The sequence below is a fragment of the Eretmochelys imbricata genome, chromosome 3 (assembly GCF_965152235.1).
Source record: "Eretmochelys imbricata isolate rEreImb1 chromosome 3, rEreImb1.hap1, whole genome shotgun sequence".
Taxonomy (NCBI): Eukaryota; Metazoa; Chordata; order Testudines; family Cheloniidae; genus Eretmochelys; species Eretmochelys imbricata.
In genome coordinates this window covers 62257550-62280773 of record NC_135574.1, presented here as the reverse complement: position 1 = coordinate 62280773, position 23224 = coordinate 62257550, and the positions used below count along the sequence as shown (strand labels likewise).

Sequence of the window (23224 nt, the reverse complement as noted above, 5' to 3'; positions counted from 1 at the left end):
GACTGTCTGGTTTCACCCACATAGTTGTCACTGGGGCATTTACAGTACTAGATGAGGTACACCACATGTGAAAGGCAGGTGTAGGACCAATGGGTCTCGAAAGTTGTGTTGTGGGCAGTACTAATCATTGTACCAGTGAAGATATATCTGCAAGTTTTGCATGTGTTGTTCTGGCGAGGGTCTGGTGCCTCTTTGAGTTGGTGGGTCCTGATCTGTGAGGAAATTGCTTCTGATGATGAGCTTGGCGAGGTTTTGGGGGATTGTTTGAAGGCCCAAAGAGGGAGTTCAGGAAAGATTTCTTTCAGGATGTGGTCCTCATTGAGTATGGCTTGTAATTGTTTGATGATACCTCATATCGGTTTCAGTGTAGGGTTGTAGGTGACAACTAGGCATTGTGACAGGGTCAGGCCAGGTGGCTACAGGAGAGTGATAGAAGGCAGATATATTAGCCCCAGATTAAGTAGGTCCCTTTTCCCTGGGTAAGGTAACAGGGAAGGTTCCAGAACAATCAGGAACTTTCTGGAAACAATTAAGGCAGACAGGCTGATTAGAACACCTGCAGCCAATCAAGAAGCTGCCAGAATCAATTAAGACAGGCAGGCTAATCATGGCACCTGGGTTTAAAAAGGAGCTCACTTCAGTTTGTGGTGTGCGTGCAAGGAGCTGGGAGCAAGAGTTGCAAGAAGCTGAGAGTGAGAAGGCATACTACTGGAAGACTGAGAAGTACAAGCATTATCAGACATCAGGAGGAAGGTCCTGTGGTGAGAATAAAGAAGGTGTTGGGAGGAGGCCATGGGGAAGTAGCCCAGGGATTTGTAGCTGTCACACAGCTGTTACAGGATCCACTGTAGATAGCTGCAATCCACAGGGCCCTGGCTGGAACCCGGAGTAGAGGGCAGGCCCACGTTCCCTCCATCCCTCCATCCCCCCAACTCCCCACTTGATACTGGAGGAGTTGACCTGGACTGTGGGTTCCACCAGAGGGGAAGGTCTCTGGCCTGTTCCCCGATCCACTAGGTGGATCAGCAGAGACTGCGGGGATTGTTCTTCTTCCTTTTCCCTATGCTGGCCAGTGATGAGGCTAACTGAGTGAACAGCAGATTTGAGCCATGAAAGTGGCCAAACTGAGGGCTGCCGTGAACCTCTGAGGCGAGCAAATCAGCCAATAAGCGCAGGACCCATAAAGGCAGAGGAGGAACTTTATCACAGCATGTACAGTTGGTAGGATGTTTTTTTTCTGTATTGAAGTAGGTTCTCTTGGCCTATTTGGGTGGCATATTCCATGATGCAATCTACTACTCTGGTGGAGTGTCCTTGTTTGGTAAAGACGATTTTAAGTGTGTTAAGGTGTATATCCTGTACTTTTCGTCAGAACATATTCTGCATTTTCTGAGGACTTGGATAACAGATTTCTTGGTGTGTTTGGGGTGGCTACTGGCTTTGTGAAGATAAGTATAGTGATCTGTGGGTTTCTTGTATATAGTTGTCTGGAGGCTTACATTGCTGAAGCTGATTGTGGTGTCCAGGAAGCTGATGCTGGTGCAGGAGTGTTCTCGAGAAAACTTGATGAATGGCTGGTGGTTGTTGATGGAATTTATGATAGAGTTTATGTTGTCTGTCCAGAGGATGAAAATATCATTGATATATCTCAGGTATATCATTTGAAATTGTCATGGAAATCTGAGGGACTTTAGGGTTGTTTATCCTTTAAGCTTTGCTCACCAGGAATGCCTTCTGAGGTGCAGTGTAATGAGGCAGAGTGGCCTCCCTCTGAGCCTGAGCCCACAGGACAACTACACTTTCCCTGGTCAACAGAGCTAGGGCAGTTTCACACACACACACACACACCCCTTCAGAACTCCAGAGCTGAATCTGCACTGTGCCGAGCCCTGCCTCCAGAGCAGACTGACCCTGGAGAGAAGTTGCCGGGACTGCTGTCTGCAGTGTACCCCAAGGAGACGGAGTGTCCTTGGACTATGAACACCCCTCCACCCCGCCCAGACTGTGGTAGGAAATAACCCAAGGAAACCAGACTTTAGTCCAGTTTTGTTGCTGGAACACGGGTCAGTGTGTTTCAGTATGATCCCTTGTGGCACCTTAGAGACTAACCAATTTATTTGAGCATAAGCTTTCATGAGCTACAGCTCACTTCATCGGATGCATACTGTGGAAAGTGTAGAAGATCTTTTATACACACAAAGCATGAAAAAATACCTCCCCCCACCACGCTCTGCTGCTGGCAATAGCTTATCTAAAGTGATCATTACAATGTGTATGATAATCAAGTTGGGCCATTTCCAGCACAAATCCAGGTTTTCTCACAACCCCCCCCCCCCACACACACACACAAACCCACTCTCCTGCTGGTAATAGCTTATCTAAAGTGACCACTCTCCTTACAATGTGTATGATAATCAAGGTGGGCCATTTCCAGCACAAATCCAGGGTTTAACAAGAACGTCGGGTGGGGGGGTAGGAAAAAACAAGGGGAAATAGGTTACCTTGCATAATGACTTAGCCACTCCCAGTCTCTATTCAAGCCTAATGAATCAAATCAAATGTCAAGAATTATAACATTCATAAACCAGTCGGAGAACACTTCAAACTCTCTGGTCACATGATTACAGACATGAAAGTTGCAATTCTTCAACAAAAAAACTTCAAATCCAGACTCCAGCAAGAAACTGTTCAATTGGAATTCATTTGCAAATTGAATACAATTAACTTAGGCTTGAATAGAGACTGGGAGTGGAAGAGAGGGCCACAGCAACACAAAGTGGCTTCCCTCTGAGCCTGAGCCCAAGGAACCACTAGATACAGCATGTCATTTTCATCAGCATCCTAGAGATCAGCTGGTAAATATTATTAATCATAGTGGAGCATTTGTTACTGACCAGCAATTTTCTCAGTAGGGACTATCTTTTTGTTCTGTGTTTGTATAGCACCTAACACATTCGGATCCTGACCCCTGACTCAGGCTCCTAGGCATTATCACAATACAAATAATAATTATTATTATGTACACAAGATGGACAGTCCCTGTCCCAAAGAATTCACAATTTAAATATAGACACAATATATAGGACACAGTCCTCTTCTAAGCAAAATAATCTTCCTGCATTTGACAATGGATCTACAATTTATCAATAGTAAAGACAAGGTTCTTTCAAATGTTCCCTAAATTGGCTTAATAATTATTATAATTGATATGAGTGTCTATTAGTTTGCTTCAAAAACAACAAGGAGTCCTTGTGGAGTTTGCTTCAGTTAGTGGTGAAGAACTCAAATACATGCCTTCCTATGTCCTGCCTAAACTTCAGGAATTCTATAAGACAAGGAGACAGAAAAATCAGGAAAACAGAACAATGGCAATGAAGCAGAAGGTGACTGGAAACTGTATAGGAATTATGACTAAAGGAGATCTTGTGTTTTTAAAATGGAAACTTCATTCTACTAAGATAGAACATTCTCTCTCAGGCAGAAGGAGTAGGGAATGAGCCCCAGTCTGTTACTTCCTAGAATGACTCATTTTGAGGGTTCTTCTGTTTTCCCCCACAACAGTGATCTGAGAAAATCAACTTGATAAATACTGCCCATCATTACATACTGACTTGTCACATCATATTTTGAAAACAATACTGAATAATGTACTTCTTGGAGATCTAGTATCTAATGGTAAGTGAACAATTCACGAATAAATTAAAGTCCCACTGAACCCGAATTACTGTGTAAGTTGAATGAACCATGAAAATATAATTGTCCTTTGGGAATTCAATAGGGCTTCCCAACAACCCTAAATACTTATTCCACAAATACACTATCATTTTTTTTAATACTTCAGTTTTGGAAAGTAAAAGACAAATCAGAAGAATGCTATGTAACATCACACATGAAAGGCTGTAGTCTTTTTGTTGATATCTCTAGAAACAACATTCCAACGCGTAAGACAATATCAGATCACCATTGCTGAGCATCTGTAATACAGAAGAATCCTGGTTATCTGAACAAGTTAAGTGACACAGAATATGTTTAGCTAATTGGGAATAAATAGAAAAGTGAGACATGCTGGGAGTTCATTAAAAAGGGAGGTTTGGGAGGGAGGGTTCAGATAAGAGGGTTCTATACTATAATTAATCTTTACAGTCCCTATTATAAAGTGCACACCTGTGTGAAAAAAGTACTATCCATTTTCTCTTTAAAAAGAAAAGATGGTGAGTCATTAAGAGGTGCTGACAAGGCAGTTCACTGGGCTTTATTCAGAGCATTAAAATTCTTTCTTCTTGTGAAAATAAGAAACTTTTTCAGTTGGGTAACATCTGAGTTTCTAAAAAATTAGGTCCCATATTAAGCAATCTGATCAGCATGGGCAGACCTTTACACTCCCAAAGAGTGCCATTGAAATCCACAGAGATGAGTTCAGGCACATATGTCCACTTGCATGGATCAGAATACAGGATCTTTTTTCTGGAGGGAAGAAGTGCTTATGTTTGAGATCACTGTAGTCAGCCCTAAAACGTCAATAGTATTGTTTTTGTTGGTTCAAAAAGCAATGATTTGTAAACAAACAGAGACAACGTTTGAGCTGCTTACAAAAGCTAAGCGAACAGTCAGCATCTCTCTACTTTTAATGCAGGCAGAGGTGCATTGCAGTTCAGTAGTGAAATACTCGTTTTCCGTTAGTGCCAAATTGATGTGCTGCTAGCGAGTGCTCAACACAAAAAATGCGTAGCAGAGTAATAACTGTTACTTGGCAAAAGATGTAATCTCTTTTTCAGCTTCCCATAGAAGGGACACTGAAATACCCAAGAGCTGGAAATTTATCCAAATGAACTCTTTCTGTCTTTCTGTAACTCTCCACTTCAGAAAAGACATTTAAATTTGAATCTCTGTCTCTATTTTGTAGGCTTATTTCACTGTAGAATTTATACAGTGAATATAATTTTTTCTTCTCAAAATTTGCCTACTGATGGATTGTAAGGGGCTCGTGTTGGACCCTGAATTTAACTGAGGCAGACTTTGAGTCCCACACCAACTTTCATTTCTTACCAAAAAAACCAAAAACACTTTCTAACTCTTTTCCTTGCACATATATCCTTGTAAATGTGAACTGATTTCTAGGGATGAGAGATGAAAAGGTGAAGCAGCAGGGAAAAAGCTGGGTGTAGCAGGAGGGTTGGAAGCACCTACAGATTCTTTTTCTCCCCCTCTGACCCACTTTTCTATATCATGTTGCCAACTCTTGTGATTTTATGTGGTTTTTTTCTGAAAGCCACAGCTGCTGGAATTAGGAGATCTCGTAAGAAACTCAGTTTACACTAAAAAAAAAAAAAAAGTAAGTTTCTAGCCCTCATTGTTGTGGAGAAAAGCTAGAAAACATGGCCTGAGTGCATCCTAACAGCATCAGAAACCAGAAGGCAAATAAAAAGAACCCAAAATTTATTTTTCTGAAAAAAATATCCTGGTTTTTAAAACCAATCTTATGATTTTGGGAGCTTGACTCATGATTTTTAAATGCTCTGGCTGGAAATGGTATGTATAAAATGAGTTCATTAAGTGTGTCCCAAAGAATCTGTTCACTATTCCACCCAGAAATCCTCCGACCCGCCCTCTCCATAATACTGTGATCGTAGTGGGCACGAACAGGTTAACTGAGTAAGAATTTTTTTCCATGGCCCACACAAAAATGTTAATAATGGCTGTTCTTTATTAAAATTTCCAAGCATCTCCAAAGCTGGGCCTGAACAGCTACTAAAGTGCAGCTGTACTGAGTGAGAGTCCTGTAGCTGCTGCAGCCTGCCTCTTTGCCTGTCAGCCTGTCTAGACTGTCATTTAAAGAGCTGGTACAGGGAAAGGAGCCTGAAGTCTCATTTTCCTGTATCCCAAGCCCTTCACCAGCCAGGGGGAGCCCTCTCCCTCCAATGACCAGCCTCCATCAACATACACAAAGTTAGGGGAATTGTCCAACAGGCTAGGGACATTTAACCAACCTCCTGGTCCACCAGAGGAGCCACTCCCCACTCAGTGAACTACTCCACATTAAGAAACCACACAATGACTCACCGGAAACAACTACCTCCACTGCTGAGGAGGGTGCAGATCTACTGCCATAGCATCTGTTGCAAGGAGCGGCTGCCAGGCAAGCAAGTCGCCTCGGTGGTCTAAAGAAAGGGAAGCCTGGTGGGCTGATAAGGTTTGGAGTGAAAGGACTGATGGATTTGGGTGGTGGAATGGTGGTTGTTTAGGAAGAGGATGGAGTATAGAATGATGGAACACAAAGAGGTTGGAATTGCTGAGGAGTTTGCAAACGATGGGGCATTTTTGGTGGGGAGGAGAGTATATTTACTAAGGAAATATCATGAGTGTCACAGGCTGAGGCAAAATACGTGAGCAAGTCCCATGTTAAAATTTTGGCAGCACGTTACTGAATCTGTCATATTGAATGTTTGAGCTACTGTGGGATGCACATCATAAATTCTGCCAGGGATATGCAGGGTTTTGTGACCTTCTTATTAATCTGTGGGCAAACCTTGTCCAATGGGCTGACTTTCCCTTTTCCCCTACTTCTTCAAGAAAGCCAGCCATGAAAGCTGCTTCAGATGCTGAGGGAGAACTAGGCCCTCAGCACCTGAAGCAGCCAGTGTTCCCTTCCCCTTCCCATGCTGTAGGAATGGAGCACTCCAGGGTCCTGCAGCTGGCTGGGGAGCAGCTGCTCCTTTGTTCTGCAGCTCATGCTCTGGTTCCCAGCAATGAAGGAGGCTCCCATTGCTACCCCTTATTCCCAAGCCTGGGAGGGAGGCAGAGGTTAAAAGAACCTCCAGAAATGGCTCCCCCACTTCCTCCAGCTTACAAAGGTGAGTATACCATACTTTGAGGGGGAGTGGGAGGTTTAAATTGAAATGTTCGAGGGAGGAAAATAATTGAATGCTGGAGTCTCTCTTTCCTCTCAGCTCTTTCTCTCTCCTTTCCCCTCTCTTTCTTTCTCTTTGTATTCTTCTGTAAATCTATCTCCCCAGCTCTCAGTAGGGCACCTTACAATAAGGAAAAGCCAGAATTAAGATTGCCTGAGCATTTTTAATTTGGCCCTCTTGTGCATATGTATTTCGAGATAGTCTTTAATTCCATGATCACATGTAATTTTTCCACAGGACCCTTGTGTCATTTAGTGTGCAAGCTGAATGCACAAGGGGCAGAATTAAGGTTCCACAGGCAGCCTTCTATCTGACATTTCCTAACTTTTCGGTGCTCGATTTTGCAACTTAAATAACATTCTTGTAACATAGTGGGGGCGGATGTATGTAACTATATTATTTATATCATGGTAGTGGCTACAGGCCCCTATGAGGGACTGAGGCTTCATTATGCTAGTCACTGTACACAATCACAGACAGGCAGACACACACGGCAAAAAGACAGACTCTACCTCAAAGAGCTTTTACAATGTGAGTATAAGATGACAGACAGCTGGTGGACACAAGAAGACAGTGAGATTGCTCTACGCCAAGGCAAAAAACATTAATTTTTTAAACAAAATTGTAGTGCATTTGGTTTCCTAAAGTAATATTTGATATAGCAACACTTTTGTGTACAAAACTGTTCACTCCTTTCAGCAGATGCATTGTTTGCTCTGAAAATGCAAATGGTGCAGTAATTCTGTCTGATTTTAAAACTGATTATTTACATGAGATTTGGCTGGTACTCAGAACTACAATACTTTTTCTAAATGTTGGACTCTTATGACAAATCAACAGCTCTAATCATGTGATAATACCTAACTCAAAATCAGGAGAAAGACCTAAATATATTAAATAGGTATTTCCACCCCAATTTACACTGGTACAAGATATCAGGTCAACAGCCATGATTTGTGAGAGTTTACACCTGTTTCTTCTCCTTCTCTGGCAAGGAACAGATTTTATACATATCTATTATATCTGAAATTTCCAACACCAGTAGAATATGCTATGCTATTGCTAATATACCAATGTACTTCAAACAAAAAAACAAGATTAGCATGTCCTCTTATATTGTTGTTTTAAGATTTGAGTACTCTTTGGCTAGTGCCTAGGATTGCCATCTCTGCCAGACAATACAACAGAACATCCGGGATGATCCTGAGCCCATAAAACTGTATAGCTAGCAGTGTATGCTGAGCACCCTTACAGATTTCCTAGGGCAGCGACTTCAGAAAAGGACAACCTGGGAAAACCTGGACAGGTGGCAATCCTACTAGTTTCTTACTCTGAAAGTAGCCCAATTGCTCAAATGGAGCTACTATGGAGTAAGGTCCTACACAGTGTGAGCAAGGGGATTAGAATCTATCCCTTAAACAATATTCATTCATATTTCAAGTGGCTGGTATTTGACGAAAATATTTTGTATTTAATCTGATAATGAAGTCTCTGCTCCCTTTACACATGGTCCCTGATGATTTACACAGATAAAATTAAGAGTGATAATGTACTTCCATGTCTGAGATTAGAGACAGCATTATTACAGAATTTTTAATATGCATCAGAAGTTGGGAGAACTATCACAGTTGAATAAGGTTCACTGATTTATACTATTACCACCTCTCTCACTAGAAAGCACCAGATATCACAGGCTCTCTTCCAGCACAACATATGCCACTTACATTTTAGTTCATCAATTAGATTCACTTGCAAGATAGTAATTGCTATTGTCCCTTGACAGTCTTATGTATATTGAATACAAAAGCAGCACTAGTTCAAAAAGAGAGGCTGGTGTGAACATTTGGTATTAAGTTATATTGTAGGTTTTGCACAGAGTAATATAAATTCTGTTGATCTATACCTTTGTTGGTACACAGTCTGAAGATGATTGAAAGATGATCGTAAGAGGCTAATATGATGCTCTTTAGTGACCTGAGAATCAAAAACAAATCCAACAAAAACTAGAAATAGGGACAAATGGCTAAGGATGACTACTAAAGAATAGCACAAGCTTGTAGGGACAAAATCAGAAAGGCTAAGGCACAAAATGAGTTACACCTAGCAAGGGACATAAAAGGCAATAAGAAGAGGTTCTTTAAATAAATTAGGAACAAGAGAAAGACAAAGGAAATTGTAGGTCCTCTGCTTAGCAGGGCAGGAGAGCTAATAACGGATGACTAAGCTAATAACTGTAAGCTAAAGTGTCAAATGCCTGTTTTGATTCAGGCTTCACTAAAAAAAGGGTGTGTGACCAGCTGCTTAACACAGTTAATATTAACAAGGGAGAAGGAACACAAGCCAGAGCAGGGGAAGCACAGGTGAAAGAATATTTAAATAAATTAGATGTATTCAAGTTGGCAGGGCCTGACAAAATTCATCTTAGGGTAGTTAAGGAACTAGCTGAAACAATCTTGGAACCATTAGTGATTATCTTTGAGAAGTCCTGGAGAACGGGTGAGGTCCCAGAGGGCTAAAGAAGGGCAAACATAGTAACTATCTTTGAAAGGGAACAAAGAGGAGCCAGGGAATTATAGAATGTCAAGGTTGGAAGGTCATCTAGTCCAACCCCCTGCTCAAAGCAGAACCAATCCCTAATTTTTGGCCCAAATCCCTAAATAGCCCCCTCAAGGATTGAACTCACAACCTTAGGTTTAGCAGGCCAATGCTCAAACCACTGAGCTATCCCTCCCCCCCAGACCAGTCAGCCTAATTTAGAGTCCTGGAAAGATACTTGAACAAATTATTAAACAATCAATTGGTAAGCATTTAGAAGGTAATAGGGTGATAAGTAATAGCCAACAGGGATTAGTCAAGAACAAATAATGCGATACCAACTTAATTTTCTTCTTTGACAGGGTTACTGGCCTCGTGGATAGTGAGGAAGCAGTAGGCATGATATATCTTGATTTTAGTAAGGCTTTTGACACAGTCCCACATGACTTTCTCACAAGCAAACTAGGGATATGTGGTCCAGATGAAATTACTATAAGGTGCATGCACAACTGGTTGAAAGACCATACGCAAATTGCTATCAGATTGGGAGGGCATATCTAGTGGAGTCCCGCAGCAGTCAGTCCTGGGTCTGATACTATTCACTATTTTCATTAATGACTTGATTAATGGAGTAGAGGGTATGCTTTTAAAATTTGAGGATGACATCAAGATGGGAGAGGGTACAAGCACTTTGGAGGACGGGATTAGAATTCAAAATTATCTTGACAAACTGGAGAATTAGTCTGAAATCAACAAGATGAAATTCAATAAAGACAAGTGCAAAGTACTTCACTTAGGAAGGAAAAATCCAATGCCCAAATACAAAATGGGGAATAACAGGCTCGGAAGTAGTATTGCTGAAAAGGATCTGGGATATAATGGATCACGAATTGAATGTGAGTCAACAATGTGATGCGGTTGTGAAAAAGGCTACTATAATAATGGGGTGTATTAGCAGGAGTGTCATGCAAGACACAGGAGGTAATTGCTCTGCACTACTTGGCACTGGTGAAGCCATAGTTAGAGTACTGTGTCCAGTTTTGGATTCCACAATTTAAGAAAGACGTGAACAAAATGAAGAGAGTCCAGAAGAGAGCAACAAAAACAATCAAAGGTTTCGAAAAGATGACCTGTGAGAAACAGGTTAAAAAAACCTGGCATGTTTAGTCTGGAAAAAAGACGACTGAGGGGGGCCATAAGTCTTTGAATATGTTAAGGGCCGTTCTAAAGAGGACACGATTAGTTGTTCTCTATGTCCACTGAATGTATGAGAAGGAATTGGCTTAATCTGCAGCAAGGGAGATTTAGTTTAGATATTAGGAAAAGCTTTCTAACTATAAGCTAGTTAAGCACTGGAATAGGCTTCTAGGGGAGATTGTGGAATCACTCATTGGAGGTTTTTAAGAACAAAGTTAGATACACACCTCTCAGGTATGATCTTGATAGAGTTGGTCCTGCTTCATTGGGGGGATGGACTAGATCAGTAGTCTCTAAACTGGGGTGCGCACACCCCAGGTGGTGCGCGAGATGATCCCAGGGGGTGCGCGGCAGCAGGAGCGCCGCCGGTCGGCACTCTGCTGGGTTTTTTTCTTTGCCGGCAGCTCTGCACGTCCACAGCTGGTGTTCCCCTCCGGCTGCCCACCTGCGGTAAGTCTTCCGGTCTTCTTCCGTCAGCGGTGCGCATGTGGCTGGTCTTCCAGTCTTCTTCTGTCTGCGGCGCATCTGTGGCAGGTCTTCCGGTCTTCACCCTGGGGATGAGCGAGCCAAAAAGTTTGGAAACCACTGGACTAGATGACCTGTCTAGGTCCTTTCCGTTCCTACATTTGTATTATTCTAGGATTCTGTAGTGTAAATCAGCTGAAAATCTGATCCACAGTATCTGAATTTAGTCTACAAAAGTCTGGAACTGTCAAATGTATACATGTAGCAATTATGTTGCAAATATTATATGGCATTGGTCTGTGAGTGACCTGTGAAAACCAACAGTTCATGACACAGTTCATGACAACTAGCTACATAAAGTTCAGTGATCAAATAGTATAGTGACGAGTTCCACAGAAATATCTGTAAAATAATTTTAAAAGAAAACACACTGGCATTGTTCTCATTGACATCATTGTTAATCAAAATAATTCCACTGACATTAATGGAGTTATTCTGGTTTAACATCCGTATAACAGAGAGCAGAATCTGGCCAATTATGGTCATGATTGCTAATCTGAAAAAGAAGCCCAAACACTTCAGAGAGTTTGTGGAACAACAAAGGAAAGACACAGTTTTATATGATATTTATATTTGATTTTATTTTGATTTACACTATATCAGTAATGCCCATACCAGGTTCTAGGGGCACCTTGCCAGATATTTAAAAATTAAAAAACAAACAGCAAAACAATCAGCTCACACCATCTACCAAGCAGCAGCACATAACCAAATACTAACTCCCCCATACATCAGCCTGTATCTCTACCTTCCTACTGTCCTTCAAAAGCCAGGTGATAAAAACAGGCCCTCCATTTGTGCCATTTGGCCTTTGCCAGCATGCCCAGAAAGTTGGCAAATCTATTCTGCAATAGCCCAGAAGTGGGAGGGCATTCCAGAGCCCTTAGGGAAAACATACTGCTAGACTTCTTTCTACTATGTCAAGGGAGATCTAGCATCAGCACCTCTGCCAACCGCAACTTAGACTCTCTTAACTTTATACCCAGTAGGTAAAATCTATGGGACTCTCAGTGCTTTTAATTCATCTTACTACACTAATTCAATAAAGCTGCAATGAAGTGGCTTCATGGAATTAGCCCCAATAGTTTTAGTATAGGAAGGAATAATTGAATTCATAATTAGATATATGCCAGCTTCATTACTCCTGACCTCAGTATAGTACTTCTTGATAACAGAGCAATCATAAAACATGATAAAACTCCTGTATAAAAATGCATTTAGGGCAACTCATGGAGGACCCTGGAACAAATTTGGTATACCTTCTTAGAGCCACAATAGTAGGGTGCAATTTATCACAACTGGCAGAACTTGGTAAATGCTACAAAATAACACCTTAAATGAGGGCCAGGAACCAAACTTTGTCTAATAATTGCTTGTTGCAATCTTGTTGAAATCTTAATATGGTTCATTGATTCCCTCCCCACAAAAAAACCCTCACTAACATATTTTAAGCAGAGGAAGGGCAGCCTCAATTAGCTAGGAATGAAGCTTTAGAAGCTAGGACAACGTCCTGCATGTAGATTTCTATAAAAGCTTGAAGGACTTGACCCTGTTTAAAAGATACAGACTTTCACCTGGTCTGGCAGTTAAGATTGGCTAAGATGTACCTACTATTGGTTCTTGGGACTGAACTTTTCAGGACCTGGAACAGGGCTTCTTTCCAAAGCTAGGAACTCTGCTCTGAGTCTGCTATTCTTGGCAATCTCTCTGAGCCCAAATATAATGAGCTTTATAACACAAGACACATACATCTGATTTAGGTTTTGTTTGATCTTTAGTTCCTTGATAAAGTGGCTGTTATATATAGACAAGAAGGTCCAGTGTTTTGGGCACTAGCTTGGGACTTGTGAAACTTGGGTTCAATTCCCTGCTCTACCATGGACTTCCTCTGTGACTTTGGGCAGTCATTTAGAGTATATGTACAATGCAATGTAAGCCCAGGGTTAGCTGAACTTGAGTTAGCAGACCCTGGGTTTCTTAACCTAGGGCTTGAGTATCTACACTCATTTGTAACACCAGATTAGGAATTGTTGAACCCTGGATCCTAACCTGAGGCTCCAGCATCTACACTGCATTATGTGAGCCTGAGTCGACCCCAACCATATCCGAGACTTCTTAGTGCCTTCTCAAAATGTGGCTGCTCTAGTCCTTAGTTTTTAGTACAGTGTGGGACAACTTGACTGTCTGCCAAACTTGGCTGTCCAGAGAATACTTTTGATGGACTCCCAGAGCATAAGTCCAGTGAGGTTGCATCCACACTGCAAACCAATAGGGCTTGAACCCTGGGTCTCAGCTTGACTCAGGTTTGCACTTACCAGCCCATGGGGTCCTGGGACGCTGGATCTGAGCCCTAGGTTAGTGCAATTTGTGTGTAGAGAGAAGGGGGGTTAGGCTTGATCCTGAGTCTGAACTCTGAGCTTACATTGCAGTGCAGATATACTCTCAGTCTCTCTGTGGCTCAATTCCCCATCTGTAAAATGGGAATAACACTGCGCTATACCTAATGTATGTGTTGTGAGGATAAATGTTAAAGATCGTAGTTACATGCTATGGTACTGGAGGCCATAAATACCTTAGACATATAGAACATGACCACTAATGTGTCTGGTGGCAGAAGAAGAGGTTTCAATTAATATTAACTGTGGGGAACACCTAGCATCACAGCTCCTGCAGGACCATCTATAAGGGACCTTCAACCTGGACTGCAGGTCTATGGGGCAATTGTAGTCCCAGTGTGGAGGTAGCAAGTCTGCATTTTTCTTTTCAAAAATGTCCACATACTCCCAGTATTTACCATGTAGATGGGGACGCAGGCTTGGGAGCACCACCATCTGTGGTTCCCACACAGGTGCTGTCACTTCTGATCTGTTGCAGGAGCGTGGGACTGGAGGGGTGGGGCTGGCTGTATGCAGGGAGACCCTTTGGCAATGTTCAGAGGGGAAGCTGATCTTTTTCTCTCACCAGGAGTTGCAAGGGTCATGCTGCTCCAGACAGTTGATGCCAAGAATCAGTGGGTAGTGTGGAGAGTAAATCACACTGAATTGGAGCAGTTCTTGATGAACCTGGAGTACAGACTCTAGGGGCACTGTTTCCTGTGTCACTGGCCCCGAGGACATGGCCCATCTATCATCTCTATGAGAACTGACATAGGGGGATTTGTAGGGCTCAAATGGCTTCAGAGTCTATAAAATTATCAGCAGCCCAGAACTGATCAGGGCCCACTGAAGGGAAAACCATCTTGGCCCCATCTGTAGTACATAACTTTTATCTGTACTTGGAAGTGTGGAGAGGACCTGCATGTCCTGGCTCAGGTTTCCCTTGAGGGCTGGTGGGGGCTAGTTTTGGAGCATAGCACTCTGGTGGTCCAGGCTGTCCCCCCCCAGCCCTGGGCTTGTTTGTTTCCCAATTCCTTTCTGGTTGAGGTCCGCAACAGGCAAGAGGTGAGGGCATGTCCTGGTGCTTTGCAATATAAGCATGTTATTACGCCATCACCATTCCTTTTCCTCCAGGCTCAAGGATTGGTGGCCCAGATCAACCTGCATCAGGTCATGGTTGGGCCCTGGGGTTTTTGGCATGGAATGTGGGTGAGGTGATGGCTTGATTCCCCTACTCTCCTCTTTTCATTCATGCAGCTGTTTGCTGATGCAGAGAGAGAGGTCAATAAAAGCATCCAAGCTGGTTGGGATCTCGAGGTGGGCTAGCTCATCCTTTATCTCCTCACAAGGTCGGTACCAAAACTGGTGTAGTTGGGCCACCTTGTTCCACCCAACATCAGCTCTGAGTCACCGGGCAGCGTGTGAGGAAGCTGGCTCTCACCCTCGCTGGAGCCTTCATAGAGTGGCTTCCGCTGAGTGAGCATGATGAGCGTCAGTGATTGGCGGATGTGATTGCAGAGCCATTGGCCATTATCTTTGAAAACTCATGGCGATCGGGGGAAGCAGGATATGGACCCTGGACTTCAGGAAAGCAGACTTCGACTCCCTCAGGGAACGGATGGCCAGGATCCCCTGGGGGACTAATTTGAAGGGGAAAGGAGTCCAGGAGAGCTGGCTGTATTTCAAGGAATCCCTGTTGAGGTTACAGGGACAAACCATCCCAATGAGTCGAAAGAATAGTAAATATGGCAGGCGACCAGCTTGGCTTAATGGTGAAATCCTAGCGGATCTTAAACATAAAAAAGAAGCTTACAAGAAGTGGAAGGTTGGACATATGACCAGGGAAGAGTATAAAAATATTGCTCGGGCATGTAGGAATCATATCAGGAGGGCCAAATCGCACCTGGAGCTGCAGCTAGCAAGAGATGTCAAGAGTAACAAGAAGGGTTTCTTCAGATATGTTGGCAACAAGAAGAAAGCCAAGGAAAGTGTGGGCCCCTTACTGAATGAGGGAGGCAACCTAGTGACAGAGGATGTGGAAAAAGCTAATGTACTCAATGCTTTTTTTGCCTCTGTTTTCACTAACAAGGTCAGCTCCCAGACTGCTGCGCTGGGCATCACAAAATGGGGAAGAGATGGCCAGCCCTCTGTGGAGATAGAGGTGGTTAGGGACTATTTAGAAAAGCTGGACGTGCACAAATCCATGGGGCCGGACGAGTTGCATCCGAGAGTGCTGAAGGAATTGGCGGCTGTGATTGCAGAGCCATTGGCCATTATCTTTGAAAACTCATGGCGAACCGGGGAAGTCCCGGATGACTGGAAAAAGGCTAATGTAGTGCCAATCTTTAAAAAAGGGAAGAAGGAGGATCCTGGGAACTACAGGCCAGTCAGCCTCACCTCAGTCCCTGGAAAAATCATGGAGCAGGTCCTCAAAGAATCAATCCTGAAGCACTTGCATGAGAGGAAAGTGATCAGGAACAGCCAGCATGGATTCACCAAGGGAAGGTCATGCCTGACTAATCTAATCGCCTTTTATAATGAGATTACTGGTTCTGTGGATGAAGGGAAAGCAGTGGATGTATTGTTTCTTGACTTTAGCAAAGCTTTTGACACGGTCTCCCACAGTATTCTTGTCAGCAAGTTAAGGAAGTATGGGCTGGATGAATGGACTATAAGGTGGGTAGAAAGCTGGCTAGATTGTCGGGCTCAACGGGTAGTGATCAATGGCTCCATGTCTAGTTGGCAGCCGGTATCAAGTGGAGTGCCCCAAGGGTCGGTCCTGGGGCCGGTTTTGTTCAATATCTTCATAAATGATCTGGAGGATGGTGTGGATTGCACTCTCAGCAAATTTGCGGATGATACTAAACTGGGAGGAATCATAGAATCATAGAATCATAGAATATCAGGATTGGAAGGGACCCCTGAAGGTCATCTAGTCCAACCCCCTGCTCGAAGCAGGACCAATTCCCAGTTAAATCATCCCAGCCAGGGCTTCGTCAAGCCTGACCTTAAAAACCTCTAAGGAAGGAGATTCTACCACCTCCCTAGGTAACGCATTCCAGTGTTTCACCACCCTCTTAGTGAAAAAGTTTTTCCTAACATCCAATCTAAACCTCCCCCACTGCAACTTGAGACCATTACTCCTCGTTCTGTCATCTGCTACCATTGAGAACAGTCTAGAGCCATCCTCTTTGGAACCCCCTTTCAGGTAGTTGAAAGCAGCTATCAAATCCCCCCTCTTTCTTCTCTTCTGCAGGCTAAACAATCCCAGCTCCCTCAGCCTCTCCTCATAAGTCATGTGTTCTAGACCCCTAATCATTTTTGTTGCCCTTTGCTGGACTCTCTCCAATTTATCCACATCCTTCTTGTAGTGTGGGGCCCAAAACTGGACACAGTACTCCAGATGAGGCCTCACCAATGTCGAATAGAGGGGAACGAGCACGTCCCTCGATCTGCTCGCTATGCCCCTACTTATACATCCCAAAATGCCATTGGCCTTCTTGGCAACAAGGGCACACTGCTGACTCATATCCAGCTTCTCGTCCACTGTCACCCCTAGGTCCTTTTCCGCAGAACTGCTGCCTAGCCATTCGGTCCCTAGTCTGTAGCGGTGCATTGGATTCTTCCGTCCTAAGTGCAGAACCCTGCACTTATCCTTATTGAACCTCATGAGATTTCTTTTGGCCCAATCCTCCAATTTGTCTAGGTCCTTCTGTATCCTATCCCTGGTGAATCTCTGGAATGCGTTACTGAGGGAGGTGGTGGAATCTCCTTCCTTCGAAGTTTTTAAGGTCAGGCTTGACAAAGCCCTGGCCAGGATGATTTAGTTGGGGATTGGTCCTGCTTTGAGCAGGGGGTTGGACTAGATGTCCTCCTAAGGTCCCTTTCAACCCTGATATTCTATGATTCTATATCTCACTACTCTGCTTGACTCTTCTGTATTCTGTAGAACTTCAGTTGTTAACTTGCACATCTGTCATAAATTTACAAAAAAAATCCTGCATGCAATGTGATAATATGAATATGACTCATCTGAAAAAGAAAAACTGTTTTCTGTATCGTTATATAGCTAAAAATGAAAAAAAATTATGAAAAAAATTATGAAAAAAAATTAAAAAGTTAGCTTATTATAAATATATATTTAAAGCATTTATGCACACAAATAGAGATCAGTCACAAAGTCATCCTAATTTGGATTTTTTTCCACACTGGATCTCATGCTCTGTTTTTCTATCTTTCACCTCTTCAGGGCAGTGGCTGTATGTAGTGTACTGAATAGCGCTGAGCACTCTGATACTAAGGGCTCAGTCATGCACCAGTGAAGTTAATGGGAGTTTGACCAGTGACTTCAGTGAGAGCTGGATCAGGCCCTAAATAAATAATAATTACATATTCTGAATTTATTTCATTGAGCATAATGCTTCTGTATTTCCCATGAAATTGTGTGTAATTGATGGAGAGAAGTATATATTTTTGACTGATAATTCTAAAATTTTTTTTTTAATTTTTTTAAAAATTTAATTTAAATGTTTCTGAAGATATGTACTTTAGTTCCTGGGTTTGCATAACTGTTTGTATCCTTGTGGCTGTTGTGACTATTTATAAGAAAGGAGATTTTTATATGCTAACAAGCCTAATTTATGAGACAGGAGCTGGTTCATTTCTTTACAACTAGATAATATAGCAAGTTTATTTACGTTTTCCTTTTAAACTATACTGGATATTTAGGGGCCTTAGCTTGACAAGTTTTCTATTACACTGTCTTTTTTCCTTTTCTGTTCAAATAAGTATTTATTGGTGTATTAATCATGAAAATACACATAAATGGAAGGGGGAGAGTTTCAAACTGCAACAAGCAGAAGAAAACATATGCAAGGCTACTGGACAGACTTCATTAGGATATGCAGTTTCCAGTTTGTAAGATCTACGAATAACCTGGTTTTCTCATATTGACAATAGTTCCTTACATTTACTTACCACAGTGAAAGATAACTGCCCAACTAACTCCTATATCAGTGGTCTACAATTTTTCATATCGTGGACTTTGTGTAGTGGTCATTGTGTTGGTCATCTCCCATCCTAATTCCAACCCCAACATTTCTCTGCAGCAACTATAGCGGTGAATTACACAAAGATGGGATATTAGGATAGTGTTAAGGATGTAAGATGAAAAAAAGTTCACATTGATGTGAAGGGTGTATCCCTTTTTTATACTTGCTGGTTAAGGTCTGACTGTATGATTTAACATTTATTAGAGTGTGATTCCCAGCCAGGTAGACATACACATACTAGCTCTCATCAAGCTAATGTGCTAAAAATAGAAGTGCAGAGGTAGTGGCACAGGCAGAAGCTTAGGCTAGCCACGTGAGTACAACCCCATCCTAGGTACATACTCGACAGTTAACCTGAGCTGCTGCCTGTACTGCTGAAGCCACACTGCTACTGTAAACATGCTAGTATGAACAGAGCTATCATGTGTATATCTACCTGAGCTGGGAATCACACCTCCCAGTGCATATATGTAGCTTTAGATGCTAAGCCTTCAAAGCAGGGACTGTCTGCCTCTGTTGGTATCCTGTCTACCACAGTAGGGCCCCAAATTGGGGGGCCCTGGCAATTTAGCATGACCAGATGTCCCGATTTTATAGGGACAGTCCCAATATTTGAGGCTTTTTCTTACATAGAAGCCTATTACCTCCCACCCCGTCCCAATTTTTCACACTTGCTGTCTGGTCACCCTACCTGGTGCTTGCTTTCTGGTCACCCAACCCTGTTTTTATGTATTAATTATTTGTTTCTGGAAGCACCCAAGATGTGCTAGGCACAGATATTACATAAAACAATAATACACCAACATGAACAAATGTACTCTGTGTAAATTTTTTTGTCAAGAAGGCAAGAACTAGCAAAATAATGTACAGCCATCACTTTGTGGGGATATGTGTACTGGTTCTTTAAATCTGTACTAAAAATCAGAGACTACTGAAGACAGGGATACTTCAAGCAGAAGGGCTCAGGAAAAGACTACCAAGTGCTTGGGGCAGCACCTTTGCAGTGGTAGGTCCCCCACCTGTGGGACACCTTACAAGTGGAGATCAAATATTCCTTCTCTGACCATGTTCAGGCCTCAGTTCAAGATTCACCTCTTTGACAAAATCTTATCCTGGTGATGACATCTTCCCAGGACCAATCTCCATAAGTGGGGAGATCAGAGGAGAAGAAAGCAGCAAGATGGAAAAGAGAAAATACAAACAAACATCCCACATCTAAACATGCACACCAACGACATGGAAAACTGTGAGAATATTGCCAGTTGGAGCATACTTACTTAATATTAATTGTTGTATTAAAGATATCACAGTGAAAGATGACTTGAGAAAAATCTAAAACAGAGAAAGGCCTTGTCATTCATGTTTACAAGCTACATAACTTGCCCTCAGGTGATAACCATGAGTTCTCTCAGGAACTGAAATGTCCCTAGCCTCTGTTTTCCAGAAACTGGGAATGGGTGACAGGGGATGGATCACTTGATGATTACCTATTTTGTTCATTCCCTCTGAAGCACCTGGCATTGGTCACTGTCAGAAGACAGGATACTGGGCTAGATGGATCATTGGTCTGATCTAGTATGGCTGGCCTTAATTTCTTATGAATTTGTGTAACAGGAAGAAAACTAGAACAGCAGGTGGATTTATGCTGTCCTACTCTGACAATGAACTGGATAACTATTGGGTGATTTTTTTGCTGCTTCCTTACAGTGCAGAGTGGTTTTACAGTATTGCACACTTGCACCATGACTTAGTGGAACTTTTTTGTCATCCTGGAGCCCAATTTCTCTTCATCTTCATTTTAATTACCTTTCTGTAATTTTATGTCAAATTTCATGCCTAAATCACAGTGAGTTTCAGGCAAATCTAACAGAACTGAACCTTCTTTAAAGCAGATAGCTGCAGAGAGACAATTATTTAAGTTCTCCCCCCAACCCTTCAAAAATTAATCTGTTATGGCGTTTGTTCATTTTTGTAATTCTCAGGAATCAAAGAGGCTCCAGAAGCCTCTAAGGAACAGTCCAAATATTGGGTATGTATTGCTAGATGTTAGCTTGATCACTTTGACCTCAGTTGCACCAGCTGATGGTCTGACCATGGTACTGAGAGAGTCCAAGAATACCCCCAACTCTCCCAATGTACACATTTTGGGCCAAATCCTGTTCTCAATTATATGAGCGTAGCTACAGTTGATTCATTAGCAATTGGGTCCCTCTTCTTTACAACTAGCTGGGTGAAGGTTATGGCAAACAAACATCCATTAACATGGCAAATTAAATCCCTCTACAATGGGGGATGTGGGACTGATTGTACTTTTGACAAATGGATTGAATCTTTACACAAACTTTCTTCTCTGTAATAGCTACTACTGCTTTGCCTTACTCCTTTTACTACTGTCCACTGTGGGACTTTTTCCAAGTGCCATTATGTTAATAGTGTCATTATCAGAGTGGAAGCAGGGTTTTAAAAGGGTGCAATGAAGATTTAGTGTGGCTCTGAGGGCACCTGTATCAATGGTCACAGGGGGTCCCAACAAATCTCAGACCTGTCCTCTCACTTTTAGAACCTGTAACATATTTTTGTGTGTTGATCTGTAATCCTGACATTCATTAACACTTTTCCTATTTAGGGAGATACCAGTGCTGCCCTAATACCCATTTCTTTTTAAAAATATCCAAATCCTTATGTAAATTCCTTTATACTAATTGCCCTGTGATGCAGCCTTCTATTATAATGACCAGAACACTAGCAGTTCCTTTATTGTTAATGTTCATTGTTATTTACAGGTTTTGCTGTGTTCTGGACTGGTTAGTTGGAAGTAGAAAAGTGCTAACAATTGCTAGATTGTGGGATATTTGGGGCTTAGTCATGTTTGAATATATGGAACTAATAGGATGTGTGTTGATCACAACTGTGTGTTGTACCCTGTTTCCCTCTGTCTTTTTAGGTTATAAGCTTTCTTTACATTATAAGCTCTTTCGGATAAGGCCTATTTCTACATATGTGTTTATAAAGGTCTCAGTTAACAGGGCCCCAAGACTGATTGGGATCTTAGGGTTGTACCACATGTAAATAATATTTAAGATGTACCTGGAACATGGAGGGCAGTGGAGATGTGGGATTGTAATACTTGTCTCTGCCTTCTTCCTAAACATGAAGATCCCCCTAAATATTCCAGAAAAGTGGCAATATAATACAGTTGTACCCCCCACTTCCAACTGCATGACTGATTCCCTATTAATCTCCATATAAATGGAGTATTGGAAACACAATTAATTTTCAGATCAGTGAAAACAATGGTTTTCAAAATGTGGTCAAAATGTGGCCTATGCTATTCTTCGTTGTGGCCTGCATAGGGTGGATTTGATTTAAATCACTAGTCAGGAAGACTCCGTTTATGGATTTCTACATAAAAGTTAATTCTTGTCGGTTGTTATAACCTTAATACATATTCTTGACAACTCAGAGATAGATGTAGGTTTCATTTTCAGAAGGTACACACCATACATTTTTAAAGTGATTTATTTTGAAAACTTTTCAGATTAGTGTTACAGCTATATCAGAAAATGAATGATTGTTTGGTTATTTCGTTTACCAAAGGTAACTGAACCAGATATTTATGAAGTCACTGGGAGGTGAACTATCTCTAGTTCAACAGGTTAATCATTATTATTTGGAGGATTTCTTGCCGTGCTGAATTAGGAGGAGAACATCACCAGACAGAAATTTAAATTGTTTTATTTAACTAAAATAACGATGTTATGTATTCTGGATTTTTTTCTTCAACAGCAAACATATAATATTTTAACAAAACAAGCATATGAATTTTTGAATTTAGTTAAACATTCAAGTTTTTTAGAATCAGGTTTGTTTTTCTTAAAATTGTTTTTAACTAAAATAGTTAAATGAAATATTTAAAAAAAAACATAAAAATTAAATCAACTGTGTCAATCAGGTCAACATGAAAAACTTAAAATATTGGCTTCTGCAGCTAACTCAGTCATCTTCACCTGATCGTTCATAATGTGGAAAAGAAAAACAAGCTTTCCTGCTTTTTCAGGTCCCAAACGATTTCTCAATTTGGAATGAATTAGTCCAAAGGAAGAAAATATTCTATCTACACTGGCAGAAGAAGCTACTGCTGTTTAAAGTGAAATTATCACTTCAACAGTCTCTGAATCGAAGTGCTTAAGTTGTACAGACGTATTGGAGCATAAACTTTCGTGGGTGAATACCCACTTCGTCGGATCATGTAGTGGAAATTTCCAGAGGCAGGTATAAATATGCAAGCAAGAATCAGGCTAGGGATAACGAGGTTAGTTCAATCAGGGAGGATGAGGCCCTCTTCTAGCAGTTGAGGTGTGAAAGACTTAAACAAAGACTGTGAATGGCTAGCCAACTACAAAAGCAGTTTCTCCTCCCTTGGTGTTCACAACTCAACTGCTAGAAGAGGGCCTCATCCTCTCTGATTGAACTAACCTCATTATCCCTAGCCTGATTCTTAAGTGACTTCCACCAGTTCACTCCTGTGACTTTCTTTAAAACATCATCAGCAAACATAGATTTCTTGAATGTTTCTTATTCCCAAACTGGGTCTCTTTTATGGCCTGCTGCCATTATAGGTTTTCCCTTCTAG

At 41.9% G+C, this 23224-nt stretch overlaps 1 protein-coding gene across 6 annotated transcripts in view; it reads right to left on the bottom strand.

Moving 5' to 3' along the window:
* Window positions 1-23224, bottom strand: part of LOC144262661 (uncharacterized) — a 57909-nt gene that overhangs the window by 8100 nt on the left and 26585 nt on the right. Inside the window, exons 3-6 of one of the 6 annotated variants that reach the window (XM_077812732.1) lie at window positions 19869-19923; window positions 10868-11191; window positions 8812-8882; window positions 3895-3974 (exon numbers count right to left, since the gene is read on the bottom strand). The exons of 1 other annotated variant lie outside the window; for it this stretch is intronic. The gene's annotated coding sequence lies outside the window, so the exon portion shown is untranslated. Of the gene's footprint in view, window positions 1-3261; window positions 3326-3894; window positions 3975-8811; window positions 8883-10867; window positions 11192-19868; window positions 19924-23224 lie in introns of those variants that run through there. 4 more of the 6 variants (XM_077812729.1, XM_077812731.1, XM_077812734.1 and 1 more) reach the window with 4 other exon arrangements.